Source organism: Oncorhynchus clarkii, chromosome 12, assembly GCF_045791955.1.
Source record: "Oncorhynchus clarkii lewisi isolate Uvic-CL-2024 chromosome 12, UVic_Ocla_1.0, whole genome shotgun sequence".
NCBI classification, from domain to species: Eukaryota; Metazoa; Chordata; class Actinopteri; order Salmoniformes; family Salmonidae; genus Oncorhynchus; species Oncorhynchus clarkii.
Window position 1 is genome coordinate 86,347,969 of NC_092158.1, and position 13,639 is coordinate 86,361,607.

At 49.6% G+C, this 13,639-nt stretch overlaps 1 pseudogene; it reads left to right on the plus strand.

The window, feature by feature from the left end:
* The window catches only part of LOC139421568 (trinucleotide repeat-containing gene 6C protein-like), a 70,775-nt pseudogene that overhangs the window by 46,348 nt on the left and 10,788 nt on the right, over positions 1-13,639 (plus strand).

Genomic DNA, 13,639 nt, shown 5'->3' on the forward strand with positions numbered 1-13,639 from the left:
TTGGGCTTACGTTTTGTACATGTTGTCATGGGAGGAGAACCGTGTTGGGTTTACGTTTTGTACATGTAGTCATGGGAGGAGAACAGTGTTGGGCTTACATTTTGTACATGTAGTCATGGGAGGAGAACAGTGTTGGGCTTACGTTTTGTACATGTTGTCATGGGAGGAGAACCGTGTTGGGTTTACGTTTTGTACATGTAGTCATGGGAGGAGAACAGTGTTGTGTTTACGTTTTGTACATGTAGTCATGGGAGGAGAACAGTGTTGTGGGTTTTACAAACCTAACAGGCAGAATGAATTCACTGTGCCAGGCCTGATAAAGATTAGTTGTTTTGTTAAAAAGCGGCATCTTAAAACCGTTGTTGCAGTTCAATCAACTGTTATTATACTGTGAACACACAAGAACAAGGAAATAGTTGTCTGTTCTACCTATGACTTAACACAACATCTTGTTAGGTGGCGCACAGCGAACACATGCTTGGCTCCAAAACGTTGATCCGTTTAAAGGTAAAACCTCGCCTCTTAGATTTCCATCTAAATGAAGAACCAAATTGGTGAAAGCGATGCCAGCCCGCCCTGACCCCACCCCCTTTACTTCTCTGAAGCTTGCTCTCTTCTGATTTCACAACAACAACACGGGCGCCCCCATCTGTGTGCGTAACTGTGGCAACCTCACGTGGGCACACGTGGCGGAGGAAGCCCAAGAATGCTGTTTACTAACCCGGCTTGTGAAAATAGCGATTGGAGCCACAAAACGTTTGAGCTGTGGAGGAAGTGTGTGATTATAGGAGTAACCACCATCTGTCGGTAGTTAGAGGAGGAGAGAGAGAGCGAGCGGGAGGAGGAGGAGGGGGGAGGAGAGGGAGCGGAGGAGGAGGAGGGGGGGAGAGTGGAGGAGGAGGGGGGGGGCAGCGGAGGAGGAGGGGGGGAGCGGAGGAGGAGGAGGGGGGGGGAGAGCGGAGGAGGAGGAGGGGGCGGAGGAGGGGGAGAGGGAGCGGAGGAGGAGGGGGGGGAGAGAGCGGAGGAGGAGGAGGGGGCGGAGGAGGAGAGGGAGCGGGGGAGGAGGAGGAGGGTGGGAGAGGGAGCGGGGGAGGAGGAGGAGGGTGGGAGAGAGAGCGGAGGAGGAGGAGGAGGAGCGAGCGGAGGAGGAGGAGGGGGAGAGAAGGAGAGTTTAGATCCCCTGCTGGTTCTGGCTAGTCACTGCCCCATATGCTGCTCTTTTATGCACCACAATCAACCATGCAACACAAAATAATACAATGCAAGTTTTGTGTCCATACAGTATACACTGAAATATGTCTTTAGTTTCCTTCACTCCTTTCCCACGTAACCCTGATACTTAAAATGACAAGCTATTGATTTCTTTAACATCAGTGGTCATGACGGAAAGGAGATGAGGAGATAATCATAACTGAGAGAGTGAAATCTGATCCAGGAAGTAGACCTCTTGGAGCAATAGACAAACTGGCACAGGCAGAGTCGGGGCTGCCTGACTCTCAGCCAGGCCAACTGGTTACCACAGACAGGGCCAAGAGTTAAACAGCCTCCTCTGTCCTGGACTGGCCAAGGTCCAGCCTGTCCTGCATAAAGGGGCATTGTAGAAACCAGGAAAAGGTTAGGAATGGTACATTTTAGCAATATGATTTTCTTAGATGTTTTTGTTACACTGTGACTGTTTAAACTTAGATTTAGAACAAGGATGCACACAATGTTGAAATTGACAATACATGCATTTTGTTAGGTGTATGCATGGCAGTGCAGGGGTTTCTCCTGTAGGATCAAAAACAAATCCCATGCACTGAACACAACAGGTGTGTGTAGACCTTACAGTGAAATGCTTACTTACAAGCCCTTAACCAACAGTGCCGTTTTAAGGAAATAAGACTTTAGTTAATTTAGTAAATATTTGCTTCAGAAAAATACATAAAAAAGTAACAATAACAAGATTATATACCGCGGGTACCGATACCGAGTCAGTGTGTGGGAGTACGGGGTAGTGGAGGTAATATGTAGGTAGGGGTAAAGTGACTATGCATAGATAATAAACAGTGGGAGGGGCAGCCATTTGATTAATTGTTCAGCTGTCTTGTGGCTTGGGGGTAGAAACTGATAAGGAGCCTTTTGGACCTATAACATGTGAACAAAATGGACCTAAGGTTCCAGAGCGAGTTTGTTTTGGGTCCGTTGTTCTCTGTACTGTTATCCAATCCACGTGTGCCCTCAAAGTCATCCTGTTCCTAGGCTGGGGGGAGCCTTCCAGTGTCCACCCCAAACCAGAGCCCTCCTGGGGGGAGCCTGCTCCCCCTCTGGTCAGCGTGGACAACGGGACCTCCGCCTGGGGGAAACCCACCGGGAGCCATGGGGGCTGGGGTGTGGGTGACAACAGCCCTGAACCCTACAGACGGGGCAACCCACCCCTTGGATCTGCACCTTGCAAACCAGGTGAGAAGGACTCTAGTACTTTTTATAGATTAGATCAGATTTTTCCTGATTCATTGAAATTGCTGATGTTTTCACTATGGCTGGGACCTCATGACATTACAAAATGTTTAACATTTGAGTCATTTAGCAGACGCTCTTATCCAGAGCAACTTACAGTAACAATTAGGGTTAAGTGCCTTGATCAAGGGCACGTCAACAGATTTTGCACCTAGTCGGCTCAAGGATTCAAACCAACAACCGGCAGGCTACGCAAGGTAGCCTAGACCTCTAGGCTACCTGCAGACACTAGACCTCTAGGCTACCTGCAGACACTAAACCTCTAGGCTACCTGCAGACACTAGACCTCTAGGCTACCTGCAGACACTAGACCTCTAGGCTACCTGCAGACACTAGACCTCTAGGCTACCTGCAGACACTAGACCTCTAGGCTACATGCAGACACTAGACCTCTAGGCTACCTGCAGACACTAGACCTCTAGGCTACCTGCAGACACTAGACCTCTAGGATACCTGCAGGCTACATTGCGTGCTGATGGAATCATGAGAATCACAATACATGTCCTATGTGTAATATGAATTGATACTGTGATTTTATTGCGTTTCCATGTTCTGAACATATTGCTCACCGTATGTCTACTGCAGAGGAACAGGAAAGCCATGAGAAAACACCTTTTGATCAGTCATGGAAATATAATTGCTGAAAACAAATTGACTCCCTATTTAGTAGGCAGCTACACTGACCTCTGGTGGCAGGCTGAATACACAGAATGTATTCTCCAATAGTCTTTCTTTATGAACTTTACCAGTGCACGGCTGTGCTATACTAAAATAAGTCTAAATCAACTGACAATTCAAATACCCCACTGTCAAAACCAATACAAATACCCCACTGTCAGAACCCAGAACCAATACAAATACCCCACTGTCAAAACCAATACAAATACCCCACTGTCAGAACCCAGAACCAATACAAATACCCCACTGTCAAAACCAATACAAATACCCCACTATCAGAACCCAGAACCAATACAAATACCCCACTGTCAAAACCAATACAAATACCCCACTGTCAGAACCAATACAAATACCCCACTGTCAGAACCAATACAAATACCCCACTGTCAGAACCAATACAAATACCCCACTGTCAGAACCAATACAAATACCCCACTGTCAGAACCAATACAAATACCCCACTGTCAGAACCAAACCAATACAAATACCCCACTGTCAGAACCAATACAAATACCCCACTGTCAGAACCAATACAAGAACCCCACTGTCAGAACCAATACAAGTAGCCCACTGTCAGAACCAATACAAACACCCCACTGTCAGAACCAATACAAACACCCCACTGTCAGAACCAATACAAGTAGCCCACTGTCAGAACCAATACAAGTAGCCCACTGTCAGAACCAATACAAGTAGACCACTGTCAGAACCAATACAAACACCCCACTGTCAGAACCAATACAAGTAGCCCACTGTCAGAACCAATGCAAGTACCCCACTGTCAGAACCAATACAAGTACCCCACTGTCAGAACCAATACAAACACCCCACTGTCAGAACCAATACAAACACCCCACTGTCAGAACCAATACAAACACCCCACTGTCAGAACCAATACAAGTAGCCCACTGTCAGAACCAATACAAGTAGCCCACTGTCAGAACCAATACAAGTAGCCCACTGTCAGAACCAATACAAGTAACCCACTGTCAGAACCAATACAAGTAACCCACTGTCAGAACCAATACAAACACCCCACTGTCAGAACCAATACAAACACCCCACTGTCAGAACCAATACAAACACCCCACTGTCAGAACCAATACAAACACCCCACTGTCAGAACCAATACAAGTAGCCCACTGTCAGAACCAATACAAGTAACCCACTGTCAGAACCAATACAAGTAACCCACTGTCAGAACCAATACAAGTAGCCCACTGTCAGAACCAATACAAGTAGCCCACTGTCAGAACCAATACAAGTAGCCCACTGTCAGAACCAATACAAGTAGCCCACTGTCAGAACCAATACAAGTAGCCCACTGTCAGAACCAATACAAGTAGCCCACTGTCAGAACCAATACAAGTAGCCCACTGTCAGAACCAATACAAGTAGCCCACTGTCAGAACCAATACAAGTAGCCCACTGTCAGAACCAATACAAACACCCCACTGTCAGAACCAATACAAATACCCCACTGTCAGAACCAATACAAACACCCCACTGTCAGAACCAATACAAACACCCCACTGTCAGAACCAATACAAACACCCCACTGTCAGAACCAATACAAACACCCCACTGTCAGAACCAATACAAACACCCCACTGTCAGAACCAATACAAACACCCCACTGTCAGAACCAATACAAACACCCCACTGTCAGAACCAATACAAACACCCCACTGTCAGAACCAATACAAACACCCCACTGTCAGAACCAATACAAACACCCCACTGTCAGAACCAATACAAACACCCCACTGTCAGAACCAATACAAACACCCCACTGTCAGAACCAATACAAACACCCCACTGTCAGAACCAATACAAATATATTACGTCATAATAAAACATTGTGGAGGATTGTGGATGAAAATGAATTTGAAAAGATAGTAACACAACATTTCCTCTTATCCCTCTGCAGCCCCCAAATCTATGCAAGACGGCTGGGGTGGCGGAGGTGGCGGGGAGGACATGGGTTTGTCTGGGGGCCAGTGGGACCCTGATGACGGGGACATGTGGAGCAGCCAGGCCTCCCAGGAGAGCAACTCCTGGGGCAACAGACCTAGGAAGGCCCCACCCAAGGGGAAGATTCCGGGCAAGCAGGAGGAAGCCTGGATCATGAATCGCCTGATCAAGCAGCTGACAGACATGGGCTTCCCTGTGAGTGCTGCTGCCTGCTACTATCTCTGGAGTCAAACTCCACACTGATGTAATCTGTATACCTAGACATCTGATAATAATATAACATGCCATATAGCAGACGCTTTAATACAACAGTGAATGCATATATTTTGGTAGCCCCCGCGGGAATCAAACCCACCTTCCTGGCGTGGCTAGCTCCATGTTCCTACCAACTGAGCCACACAGGACCACACGTACACATGCATGTTTGTGAGATATTTCTGCTGACAGCTGTTCGTGTGTGTGTGTGTGTCCAGAGAGATCCAGCCGAGGAGGCTCTGAAGAGGAACAACATGAACCTGGACCAGGCCATGAGTAAGTCTCTTCTCCCAGTCCTCAATACACTCTGTTAACTCCTTGTTCCTGATGCAGTCCATATCACTGTCACTGACTGTATCAGTGTTGGTGATATCCCTGTGTTCTCTCACTGCTCTCTGTTTGTCACTACTCTCGCTACTCTGTCTCTCTCAGGTGCTCTGTTGGAGAAGAAGACAGAGCTGGACAGGCGGGGGATGGGCATGTCCGACTACAACAACTGTCTGATCAACAAGGGGCCAATGGGCTGCCGGCCTCCCCTCCACTCCAAAGAGTCCTCCTCAGATCGCTCCCCTTTCCTCGACAAGGTAATGACCCCTGACCCACTCCCCAACATCACACACTCCTATATTGTCCATGGGTTCTTCAATGAGAAGATGCTGTATAGCCAGGGCAGACTAGTGTTCTGGGGAACCATGGAAAATAACTTATCAAGGAATCAAAAAAAATATATTTTTTAAAAAGCGAACAATATAATACTGTACATCACACTGTTGTGTAACTCACTCAATAGTGTGTTTGTTCTATTCTTCACTAGTTATGAGGGGACAGATTCTGTTCTGAACAGGGCAAGGTTCAGTTTCTATGTATCCACCCATTGAGAGTGTAATGGTGACGCTCTCCCTCTGTGGCTGTCTGTGTGGGCGCAGGACGGTGTTGGTAGCCTGGTGGAGGACGTCCATACCTCCTCACCGTTTATGCCTTGTTCCCCCGGCCCCCTCGGCCTGAAACTCCCCTCCCTGCCTCTATCCAGCCAGGGCCTGGGCGGCCCACAGGGCCTAGCCATGCAAAACTTGAACAACAGACAGGTAGGCAGCACACTGTCTACGGCTATGTGGGGTTTAGACAGCAGACAGGCAACCGGCAGGTGCCATAAGCAGAATTGGGGGTAATGTGTAGTTGAATGAAAGATTGCTAGGAGAAGATAGGAGTCTGAGAAGAGGAAGGACTGGTTGGCATACTGGTAGGCAGAGAGGACTGGTTGGCACACTGATAGGCAGAGAGGACTGGTTGGCACACTGATAGGCAGAGAGGACTGGTTGGCATACTGATAGGCAGAGAGGACTGGTTGGCACACTGATAGGCAGAGAGGACTGGTTGGCACACTGATAGGCAGAGAGGACTGGTTGGCACACTGATAGGCAGAGAGGACTGGTTGGCACACTGATAGGCAGAGAGGACTGGTTGGCACACTGATAGGCAGAGAGGACTGGTTGGCACTGATAGGCAGAGAGGACTGGTTGGCACACTGATAGGCAGAGAGGACTGGTTGGCACACTGATAGGCAGAGAGGACTGGTTGGCACACTGATAGGCAGAGAGGACTGGTTGGCACACTGATAGGCAGAGAGGACTGGTTGGCACACTGATAGGCAGAGAGGACTGGTTGGCACACTGATAGGCAGAGAGGACTGGTTGGCACACTGATAGGCAGAGAGGACTGGTTGGCACACTGATAGGCAGAGAGGACTGGTTGGCACACTGATAGGCAGAGAGGACTGGTTGGCACACTGATAGGCAGAGAGGACTGGTTGGCACACTGATAGGCAGAGAGGACTGGTTGGCACACTGATAGGCAGAGAGGACTGGTTGGCACACTGATAGGCAGAGAGGACTGGTTGGCACACTGATAGGCAGAGAGGACTGGTTGGCACACTGATAGGCAGAGAGGACTGGCTGGCACACTGATAGGCAGAGAGGGAGATGGATGGATGGACGGACGGACTGGCAGGGGACAGACAGAGCTAGAGGGAGCCTGTATTTAGGTTTAGATTTTGGGGTTTTGTCTAGCCTGTTAAATCTCATTGGACTTTTTATGAATCTAAATGAAAGTTTATTGGTCACGTGGCTGTAAATGGTTCAGAGACATGCAGACTTGCAGTTCTTCCTCAACAGTGCAGAATAGTGGGTCCCTATCATCATGCTATTCCACCCTGGTTTCCACCTCCCTCTCCTCCCTCCCAGATGCAGAGTGGAATGTTGGGCAGTAGCGGTGCAGCACAAGCCCGGGCCATGCAGCAGCCTCCTCCTCAGCCGTCAGTGCCGCCTCTCGGCTCCTCCCAGCCTAGTCTACGCGCTCAAGTGCCTCAGTTTCTCTCCCCTCAGGTACACACACACACAACATGGACCAGGGTTGTATTCATTATGGGAAAACTGTAAAACGGTTTTCAACGGACAGTCAAAGTGAGAGGTTGTTATTAGACAAGTTCAGGTAGGGAGGGATCCTTGTTTGGATTCATTTTCTCGTATTTAGTGCCTAATGAATACGACCTGGGGAATACCACACACCTCTAAGCCCCCTCCAAGTATCTCCTCTCACTCACACACACATACAATCATATATAGAATCATACACACACACACACAAGTTTTTCAGCTCCCCTCAGCATAGTTTACGTGCATAAGCGCCTCAGTCCTGTCTACCATTTTTCTCGTACTTAGTTTATGGTTTCTAAAACCAAATCTTTTGGTCTCTCTCTTGTCCAGGTTCAAGCACAGCTCTTACAGTTTGCAGCAAAAAACATTGGTCTGAATCCTGCACTTTTAACCTCACCAATAAACCCTCAACATATGACCCTTTTGAACCAACTATACCAGCTGCAACTGGTGAGTCCTCATCTGGTCTCCTCTCAGTTTACTTTAGGACTCCTCCATATAAACACTATGCAGATACACTCTGTACACGCTTATATCATACACTCCTCTACTGCCTCGTTGCCTTAGAGATGTGAAAAACCCTTGGGTTTTGACTGATCGCATTCTGTAGCAACTAGAAAATGGTGTGTGTGTGTGTGTGTGTGTGTGTGTGTGTGTGTGTGTGTGTGCGCGCACACGTGCATATTTCTGTACATATGTGTCTGTGGGTTTGTGTGTAAACGTGTATTCCTCTGCAGGCGTACCAGCGTTTACAAATTCAACAGCAGATGTTGCAGGCACAACGTAATGTTTCTGGTCCCATCCGACAGCAGGAGCAGCACGTGAGTGTCCCTCTGTGTCCCTCTGTGTCCCTCCCTCTCAGATACAGCCCACTAGTTTCACCCATCTCTGCCTTTCATATCTACTGATCCTGAACCCGGCCAGCCCTCATACTGGGGTAAAACCCAAACGTTTTACCATCCTACTATAGCAGAGGGGGTGTATGTGCTTTGCAGACATACCTGGGTTCCTAGCCTGGTGAATTTGAGAGCCTGGGTGGTTAATCCCTAGTAGAAGCAGATGTATGTATAAGGGGCTATACTTGCCATTCACTCTAGCAACTGTCCCATTGAATTTTTTCCTGTGTTCTCTGCTGGCTCACAGATAAACTGACCACCAGCTTTGTGTCTCTCTCTGATGTCACTTCCTCTTCCTGCAGGTTGCACGTACAATCAATAACATGCAGCAGCAGATCCAACAGCACCAGAGACAGCTGGCCCAGGCCCTGCTGATGAAGCAGCAGCAGACCCTCGGCTCCCTCTCCTCCTCCGGCCTGCACCACGGCCAAGGCAAATCAGCCCTGGACTTGTTCCCAGGCCACCCCCAGGCTCCGGGCCTACCCGACCTGCAGACCAAAGAGCAGCAGTCGTCCCCAAACTCCTACAGCCCCTACCCTCTCTGTGAGTGGGAACTCTGTTCCACAATGTGCACAACACATACAGTGGGGAGAACAAGTATTTGATACACTGCCGATTTTGCAGGTTTTCCTACTTACAAAGCATGTAGAGGTCTGTAATCCAGAAAATCACATTGGATGATTTTTAAATAATTAATTTGCATGTTATTGCATGACATAAGTATTTGATACATCAGAAAAGCAGAACTTAATATTTGGTACAGAAACCTTTGTTTGTAATTACAGAGATCATACGTTTCCTGTAGTTCTTGACCAGGTTTGCACACACTGCAGCAGGGATTTTGGCCCACTCCTCCATACAGACCTTCTCCAGATCCTTCAGGTTTCGGGGCTGTCGCTGGGCAATACGGACTTTCAGCTCCCTCCAAAGATTTTCTTTTGGGTTCAGTTCTGGAGACTGGCTAGGCCACTCCAGGACCTTGAGATGCTTCTTACGGAGCCACTCCTTAGTTGCCCTTGCTGTGTGTTTCGGGTCGTTGTCATGCTGGAATACCCAGCCATGACCCATCTTCAATGCTCTTACTGAGGGAAGGAGGTTGTTGGCCAAGATCTCGCGATACATGGCCCCATCCATCCTCCCCTCAATACGGTGCAGTCGTCCTGTCCCCTTTCCACCTCCATGCTTCACAGTTGGGATGGTGTTCTTGGGGTTGTACTCATCCTTCTTCTTCCTCCAAACACGACGAGTGGAGTTTAGACCAAAAAGCTCTTTGTTGTCTCATCAGACCACATGACCTTCTCCCATTCCTCCTCTGGATCATCCAGATGGTCATTGGCAAACTTCAGACGGGCCTGGACATGCGCTGGCTTGAGCAGGGGGACCTTGCGTGCGCTGCAGGATTTTAATCCATGACGGCGTAGTGTGTTACTAATGGTTTTCTTTGAGACTGTGGTCCCAGCTCTCTTCGGGTCATTGACCAGGTCCTGCCGTGTAGTTCTGGGCTGATCCCTCACCTTCCTCATGATCATTGATGCCCAACGAGGTGAGATCTTGCATGGAGCCCCAGACAGAGGTTGATTGACCGTCATCTTGAACTTCTTCCAATTTTTAATAATTGCGCCAACAGTTGTTGCCTTCTTACCAAGCTGCTTGCCTATTGTCCTGTAGCCCATCCCAGCCTTGTGCAGCTCTACAATTGTATTCCTGATGTCCTTACACTGCTCTCTGGTCGTGGCCATTGTGGAGAGGTTGGAGTCTGTTTGATTGAGTGTTTGGACAGGTGTCTTTTATACAGGTAACAGGTTCAAACAGGTGCAGTTAACACAGGTAATGAGTGGAGAACAGGAGGGCTTCTTAAAGAAAGAAGTAATTCTTACTGGTTGGTAGGTTTTCAAATACTTATGTCATGCAATAAAATGCTAATTAATTACTTAAAATACAGTGCTTATCATACAATGTGATTTTCTGGATTTTTGTTTTAGATTCTGTCTCTCACAGTTGAAGTGTACCTATGATAAAAATTACAGACCTCTACATGCTTTGTAAGTAGGAAAACCTGCAAAACCGTCAGTGTATTAAATACTTGTTCTCACCACTGTAGTAGTTCCACTGTGCTTCTGTTTGCTCTTTGGGCTCTTGTCAATTTGGGACAGTTGTTGATGTAACAGGGGCTTTATAAATACATTTGATTTATTGATAGCAGGACAGGGACTGGGAATGTCATCATTGTTACAGGTCCCAGACCTGTGTGTGCCCTTTCTAAACAGATCATCTTTCTGGTCAATATCTGTCTGTGTTCAAATACAGCTGTTGGGACTTGCTCAGTGTCTAACAGATATCCTGTGGCAAGGGCATTACGATTGATTGTAGTTATATAAAGAACCATAGCAACAAAGTGCAAAACAAGAAACGAGTGATTCATCTTTAATGCTTTATTGACTTGTTTTGTCTGGTGTTACCTCCCTGCCTCTCTGCCTGTCTCCCTCTCTCTGCCTGTCTCCCTCTCTCTCTCTGCCTGTCTCCCTCTCTCTGCCTGTCTCCCTCTCTCTGCCTGTCTCCCTCTCTCTGCCTGTCTCCCTCTCTCTGCCTGTCTCCCCCTCTCTGCCTGTCTCCCTGCCTGTCTCCCCCTCTCTGCCTGTCTCCCCCTCTCTGCCTGTCTCCCCCTCTCTGCCTGTCTCCCCCTCTCTGCCTGTCTCCCCCTCTCTGCCTGTCTCCCCCTCTCTGCCTGTCTCCCCCTCTCTGCCTGTCTCCCCCTCTCTGCCTGTCTCCCCCTCTCTGCCTGTCTCCCCCTGCCTGTCTCCCTCTCTCTGCCTGTCTCCCCCTCTCTGCCTGTCTCCCTCTCTGCCTGTCTCTTGCCTGTCTCCCCCTTCTGCCTGTCTCCCCCTCTCTGCCTGTCTCCCCCTCTCTGCCTGTCTCCCCCTCTCTGCCTGTCTCCCCCTCTCTGCCTGTCTCCCCCTCTGCCTGTCTCCCCCTCTGCCTGTCTCCCTCTCTCTGCCTGTCTCCCTCTCTCTGCCTGTCTCCCTCTCTCTGCCTGTCTCCCTCTCTCTGCCTGTCTCTTTGCCTCTCTCCCAGCTGGACTGAATCCTAACATGAATGTAACCTGCATAGAGGTGGGAGGCCTGTCCATGAAGGAGCTTCCCCAGCCCCAGTCTCGCCTCTCCCAGTGGACACACCCCAACTCCATGGACAGCCTCTCTGGAGGCTCATCCTCTCTGGAGTCCAACCTGAACAAGCACGGTACAGACTGTTGACACCATTGCCCAATGTTGGGACAATAAAGATTTAATGAACTCTTCTGAGCTGGACTGAGTAGAACTGGGGGATATGAAAGGACCATGGTGTATGACACTCAGTTGGCAGCTTCAGAACGTAGTTGTCCTCTTGGGTTTTCAAGTGGAACCTTGTAATTTCCATCTCAATGCTACTATATGTTCTGGGAATGGGGATACCTGGTCAGTTGTACAACTGAATGCATTCAACTGATATGTGTCTTCTGCATTTAACCCCTCCTGTATTGGTTTCTATTAAACTTGACTAAGTATTTCATTCTCTAGTTCTAATTTATATTGTACTTAACCAACTTCCTGGTTCCCCTCTTGTCTCTGGCAGGTTCCAACCTGGGCCCCCCCGGGAAGCCCCCCCAAATGGAGGATGGGTACAGCCCCTACGGCATGATGCCTGTCTCCGAGTCCCCCACCAACCCCCTGGTGCCCCCAGACAGCTGGAGCCAGGGCAAGAGCCCCAACGACAAGATGGTCAACGGCGCCAACATCACCTGGCCTCCAGGTCAGTTAGTTGGCTAGTTAGACTGGGATGGTGGGAAACAGTTCTGGACAGCTACAGTGACTGCTTACTGTCCAGCCAAAACCCATTGACCTAATATGATGATCATGGGACTAATGTAGCCAGATGAGGTCTGTTTTCAAGAGGTTTAGTTTCATTGCAAGCACCACCTTTTGTATTTTTGTATTTTGTACATTACTGAACCAGGTAGTCATGTAAATGAATGAGAGGAATGACAATTGTAATACTTCCTGCACAATCACTTCCTCCTCCAGAGTTCTGCCCGGGCGTGCCCTGGAAGGGCCTGCAGAACATCGACCCGGAGAACGACCCCAACATGACCCCGGGGAGCGTGCCCAGCGGCCCCACCATCAACACCAACATCCAGGACGTCAACCGCTACCTGCAGAGAGACCGCAGCGGAGGTGAGGACGAGGGGAGCAGGAAGGGAGGGTGAGGGAGATGAGGAGGGTGGAGGTGAGGACGGAGGACGAGGGGAGCAGAAAGGGAGGGTGAGGGAGATGTGGAGGGTGAGAGACCGCAGAGGAGAGGACGGAGGACGAGGGAAGCAGAAAGGGAAGGTGAGGGAGATGTGGAGGGGGAGGAGAGACCGCAGCGGAGGTGAGAGACGAGGGAGCAGAAAGGGAGGGTGAGGGAGATGAGGGTGGAGGGGGAGGTGAGAGACCGCAGCGGAGGTGAGGACGGAGGACGAGGGAAGCAGAAAGGGAAGGTGAGGGAGATGTGGAGGGGAGGGAAGCAGAAAGGGAGGGTGAGGGAGATGAGGAGGGGGAGGTGAGAGACCGCAGCGGAGGAGAGGACGGAGGACGAGGGAAGCAGAAAGGGAAGGTGAGGGAGATGTGGAGGGGGAGGAGAGACCGCAGCGGAGGTGAGGACAGAGGACGAGGGAAGCAGAAAGGGAGGGTGAGGGAGATGAGGGTGGAGGGGGAGGTGAGAGACCGCAGCGGAGGTGAGGACGGAGGACGAGGGAAGCAGAAAGGGAAGGTGAGGGAGATGTGGAGGGGGAGGAGAGACCGCAGCGGAGGTGAGGACAGAGGACGAGGGAAGCAGAAAGGGAGGGTGAGGGAGATGAGGGTGGAGGGGGAGGTGAGAGGCAGCGGAGGT